We start from the raw sequence: 6,000 nt of genomic DNA, 5'->3' as shown, positions 1-6,000 counted from the left end.
GCCCCTGGCATATGGCCTGAGTCCAAAAGAGATGTTTCAGCAGTAAGAAGGAACCCATATGCTCACATAGAACGTGAAGTCGTGTTGGGCCTTGGATGGAATGTCCTTTCTAACTGGATAACCTTGGGCCCCTGGTCCGCTCCCCTCTGTCCCTCAGGGTAGCTTGCCTCAACGCCGTGGAGACGGGGCCTGGGCTGTGGCGCAGTGGCAGGGCCTAGCCTAGCATGCACGAGGCCAGCATTGAAACAGCAAAGACGAAATGAAGATCACAGTGACCTAATCAAGTCCTTCAGGGTCTCCAGAGAAACAATCCAGGTGGATTATTCTGGAAGCGTTCGCTGATGAAGCGTTTACCCCCCAGAAGGTGGTAGGCGCCTTATCGACAGTGTGGTAGCTAGAAGCAGACGATCTAGGCTGCAGCTCACTCAGACCTGCCCTGGTCTTTTAGCTTTACCATGCAGTTAGGGCTGCTGTGAGGATGACATTATGACACAGAGTAGGCCGGGTGTCCACGATGCATTTGCCAGTCTGTTATTAGTGGTGATGCTTGGCTTCCCTTTCTGAGGTCACACACAGACCTGACCCCATGATGGCCAGGCCTGCAGGCCAGAGAAGGGCACAGGCGGGGATGTGTGAGGAGCCCGCTGGCTGGGGCTGGACGCTGGGAGCTCACTGGTCTGATGAGGCCTGGCCCTCCGTGTCTCCACTTTCTCTGCCCCCGCCCTCCATCAAGCTGTCCAAACACAGGCGGGCGCCTGAGGACGACTCCCAAGGATCGGCCCTGGGAAAGGTTGGCTGTCCGCAGCGTGCGGCTGGAAGACGCAGCCTTGTTTGCTTTCTCGCAGCCCAGGAGCTTCCTTCCCACTTGTGTTTGCTTTGCTTTCCAGCAGCTGCCCGCTGTGGAGGGCTGGCTGACTGGCGTTCCTGGGTCCTGGAGCCCCAGATGCCTGGACCACAAGAAGCATCCTGGAATAGCGGCCTGGGCCCAGAGGCTGCCCTTGGACGCACTGCTGCTGAAACCCAGCCGAAAGCCAGCTGTACCCACTGCACACAGCGCGCCAGGCCCCACGGCTCACATTCCACATAGATCAGCAGCTCGACCATCGCTCAGGCATTCTGAGCCCATTAGAAGCTATCCCCACTTCCACAACCCAGCAAACCGAGGCACAGAGTTCAGTCAGCCCACTCACGTTTTCCAAACGAGTAGGGGTTGACTTGGTCTGTGGGAGCCTGGCTTGAACTCTCCTGCCCTGGCAGCCTGTCTGGGGCTTGAACCTAGGAGAGGCTTCGAATTACGAAATGGGAGCATTTCCAAGCCAAAGCACAGAATCCAGAACTTTGATTATTAAAATTCTCATCAGTATTACATTAATAGGATCTTGTAAATAAAACCAGAGATTCTTACACTCAGTCTCATCACATCTTCTGACAAAAGAGAACCCCCCCTCCACTGTGTACCACACCCCTTTTCTGGATGCATTCCCCACCCCGTGTACCACACCCCTTTTCTGGATGCATCCCCCCAGGTACCACACCCCTTTTCTGGATGCATCCCCCCAGGTACCACACCCCTTTTCTGGATGCATTCCCCCAGGTACCACACCCCTTTTCTGGATGCATTCCCCCCCCCGTGTAGCACACCCCTTTTCTGGATGCATCCCCCCAGGTACCACACCCCTTTTCTGGATGCATCCCCCCATATACCACACCCCTTTTCTGGATGCATTCCCCACCCCGTGTACCACACCCCTTTTCTGGATGCATCCCCCCAGGTACCACACCCCTTTTCTGGATGCATTCCCCACCCCGTGTACCACACCCCTTTTCTGGATGCATCCCCCCAGGTACCACACCCCTTTTCTGGATGCATCCGTTCTCCCCAGGTGGCCAGCATCAGGCTGTCCCCCCTTCCCAGCCTTGCGCTGCTTTGTTCTGCAGAGAACGGCTAGATCTGGTTCTCCTGCACTGGTCCCGCTTGCAGCCTCCCTCCTCCCTCCCCTCTGCCCCCTCTTCCTGTTCACCTGCATAGACGAGCACTTTGCCCGTCCACCTCTGGTGGCAGCAGCAGCACTGATTTTAAGAGTCTGGGCACCTCTTGTCTGGGGAGCATAGGGTCACCACCGCCTCATCACCCAGCTGGTTACTCGACTCCTTCCCCTAAGACAGATTTCTGATGGCGGCTGTGGAGGAAACTCATGCAAGTCTTCGTTAGGCTCAGTCCCCTGAAGGTTTGCAGGAAAACAGGATCTGTTAGTGGGAGGAGAGGAAAGGTCACTCGGGCCCCTCAGAAGGTGGAGGAGGAAGTCCCCTGCGCTGTACTGTCCTGGTGAGTGGGGTTTGTACCCCCTAGCAAAGGCAAGTCCCCTTCTGGGCACTGAAAGGTTATCTAGGGCCATCTTGTAGATTGTCACCCTGTCCCCTTGTCCTCTGCTCTCTGACAGACTAGTCAGGCCAAGCGTTCATGGGGAGTCTCTTTAATGAGCAAATTTGTCAAAAGTGGAAAGGCCACCACTGTTTGACCCAGAGACCCTTCTGAGGCATGGTCATACAACACTGCTGGTGCAGGGATCTGAACACGGGGTCTTCGTTATGATAGAGAAATGGCCTGAGTGCTGTGACTGTGTTCACATGTGCATCACGGGAAGTGCAGCCTGCAAGGCTGTCTGGCATGGGACTGTGTTTGGATTGTTCCCGGGAAGCCTGGCTGTGGCCACCTCCTGTGTTCCGGCAAGCTGGAAGGGCAGATAGTAAGGAGTCCTGCCCGGCCAGGCTCCCGGCCACTTGCGGCTCCTCCATCAGGCAGCTGGTGGGAAGCAAGGTCCTTGTCTCAGTGGGATGGGTGTGTTTCTCCTCTGTCCACTCCTCTCTGGGGCGTCTGCTTGTAGAACCACGGCCTGCTGCACAGGGAGAGGGAGGGGAAGATGCTGGGGCCTGCGGAAAGTAGCTGTGTGGAGAAGTGCAAACACAAGTGCTCTTGGCCTCTCTGCTTCCGCTTCCAATGTCTTCATTACTGTTGCTAAAGCTGCCACAACTTACCAGCCATCTGTGGGGCTGTGGAAAGAAACTTGGTGGCATTTATAGAGAGCCGGTGGGTCTGGGTTCAAAGCCTCCAGAACTACTTCCAGGCAGAGAAGGAAAGTGGGGTCCGCCCACAGGTTCACGCGCAGGGGCTGTTCCCTGTGCTGTGGGCATGGCACTGCTCCGCTTTGCCCGGCTCTAGAAACGAGTTACTCAACACGCGAGCACCGCAGTGGCTGTTTGAGAAGGCTCAGGAGGAGAGTCAGGCAGGCCGGGGTCAGGGGCCTGGGAGGGGCAGCACCCGGCATTGCAGGCTGTGACCGTGTGGGGTCCCATCTAGAATGGTGTGTGTGTTTGGGAGACACAAACAGCAGGTCCAACTCAGCCACCAAGTCCAAGCGGCCTAAACAAGTGAGGAGGGATTTTGTGGGTGCCAGGGTCGGCCTGGTCCCTTCGTGTGGACGCTGCCATGGTTAGAAGGCTGGAGGAGTTGGAGCGATTGCATTTTTCCTGGGAAACCAGTGAGAGAGGAGCCTTGCCCGGGCTTGTGTGGCAGCCTGGAAGGCCTGACTGGAGCCGACGGGCTGAGCACGGGCCCTGCCGGGCCCGAGCTCTGTGTGAGGTGGGAGCAGGCCCTCTCAGGAGAGGCGGGCTCTCTTCACACCCTGGTCTGCTGTCTGGTGTGGACTCTGGAGGGGGAGGTGCTCATCCTCCTCCAGCCCGAGTCCTCCTCTCACCCTGCACACGCATGCCGGCATGTGCTCGCACGCACACCCACATACCCATGTGCATGTGTGTGTGTATGCACACGTGTGTGCGGATGTGCGCTACATGTGAGTCCTGGGCCGGCGGCTGCAGGAACCAGGGCTGCAGGTCAGGAGTGGCGGTGCAGCCACGCCGCCTCCTCCTGGAAGCAGAGCTGTCAGGCTTTCCCCAGCCCCTGGCTTGTGAGGGCCTGGTCTCACCTGAGCTGTCTCTGGGCCAGTGTCTGTGTGACTGTGTGTGTGTGTGTGCATGTGCGCGTGTGTGTGTGTGTGTGTGTCTGTGTGACTGTGCGTGCGTGTGTGTGCGTGTGTGTCTGTGTGACTGCGTGTATGTGCGTGCGTGTGTCTTTGTGTGTGTGCGTGCATGCATGCGTGTGTGCGTGCGTTGTGACTGTGTCTGTGTGCGTGTGTGTGCATGTGTGCGTGTCTGTGACTGTGTATGTGCGTGCGTGTGCGTGCGTGTGTGTCTGTGTGACTGTGTGTGTGCGTGTGTGTGTGTGTGTGTGCGTGTATGTGCGTGTGTGTGTGCGTGTGTGTGTGTCTGTGTGACTGCGTGCGTGTGTGTCTGTGTGACTGCGTGTGTGTGCGTGTGTGTCTGTGTGTGTGCGTGCATGCATGCGTGTGTGCGTGCGTGTGTGACTGTGTCTGTGTGCGTGTGTGTGTGTGTGCGTGTGTCTGTGACTGTGTGTGTGACTGTGTGTGTGCATGCGCATGCGTGCGTGTGTGACTGTGTGTGTGCGTGTGTGTGTGTGCGTGTGTGACTGTGTGTGCGCGTGCGTGCGTGTGTCTGTGTGACTGTGTGTGCGTGTGTGTGCGTGTGTGTGTGTGTCTATGTGACTGCGTGCATGCGTGTGTGTGCGTGTGACTGTGCATGTGTGCGTGTGTGTGTGCGTGTGTCTGACTGTGTGTGTGTCTATGTGACTGTGTGTGTGTGACTGTGTGTGACTGTGTGTGTGTGCGTGTGTGACTGTGTGTGTGCGTGCATGTGTGTGCGTGTGTGACTGTGTGCGCGTGTGTGTGTGCGTGCGTGTGTGACTGTGCGTGCGTGTGTGTGCGTGCGTGTACGTGCGCGTGTGTGTGTCTATGTGACTGTGTGTGTGCGTGTGTGCGTGTGTGACTGTGTGTGTGTACGCGTGCGTGTCCTGGGGTATGCGTTCTTTGCTGTCTTGAGGACTAAGCAGGAACGGGCAGCTGAGCCTTTCTGTTGTCTCCAGCACATTGTTCTGCGGCCGAGGGTGTTGTCATGGCAATCGGTAGCTGCCCTGTCCAGGAGCAGATGTGTGTGTGACGGAGTCTGGGGCCGGGACGGCTCAGGCTCTGCTGGGCCCCTGAGCAGGCCAGCAGCCCCAGCCTGCCCCTCGCCCTCAGGCCCTCCCTGGGAAAGCTCTCATGAGATACAGCAAGTACGAAGTACCCAAGACCTCTGCAGCAGCCCAGGCACCGAGCCCGAACTCACCTGGTCACCACCGCGGTCCGGACACTGCCTCCATCTTAACGGTAGAGAGGTTACCCCGACCACCGCAAGGCACAAAGCCAGCCAAAAGCAGACCTGGGTTTAAACTCTGGGTGCCAGGCCCCAGGGTCTGTGCTCTTACTGGCTACTCTTGGGCCAGTTGGGCCACCAAGGGGCCCTTCCCTCTGCTGTCCCATTGCCTGGGTGCCATGGCTTCCCATCCTCCATCAGGGAAAGAGTGGGAGGTGTTGCTGGGCCAGCAGGTGAAGCACATCGCTCTCCTGCAGGTCTGGATTGTGGTGGTCACACGGCCGGGCCGAAGGCCCACCGGGTCCACCCCCAGGAGGCTGGGGTGAGGCGGGAAAGACGGCTAGACTTGAACACACGACCACCCGGAGAGGTGCAGAGGGTCAGTTTGGTGCGGTTGGCAGGGTCACCTGGCCTTGCTGAGAGCTGGGGAGGCGAGTGAGGATGGCGCTGCGCCCCAGGGAGCAGCCTCGGCCCGGGGAGCAGCTGTGTCCCTCAGGCTGGAGCACGTCGCCCTCACGCCCGCCCTCCGGCCCGGGCGCCTGCCGTGTGGCGCGGTGCGTCTGGGCTGGCCTGTGGACTGACCTGGACAACAGGAGGCGGTGGACAAGGTGGTGCCAGTTCTCACTCTGGGCCTCAAGCAGCCTCGTGGCGTGGGCTCCCACACTGGACTCTTTGGTCTCCAGTGGGAAGTAGTCCGGCCAGCCTGCTGAGGAGATGTGTGGAAGACCAGGCCCG

The sequence above is a fragment of the Dipodomys spectabilis genome, unplaced genomic scaffold (genome assembly GCF_019054845.1).
Source record: "Dipodomys spectabilis isolate Male_0828 unplaced genomic scaffold, ASM1905484v1 ptg000054l, whole genome shotgun sequence".
In the NCBI taxonomy this organism is placed as follows: Eukaryota; Metazoa; Chordata; class Mammalia; order Rodentia; family Heteromyidae; genus Dipodomys; species Dipodomys spectabilis.
The sequence above is the reverse complement of the archived record's forward strand: the minus strand, read 5'-3'. Positions refer to the sequence as shown.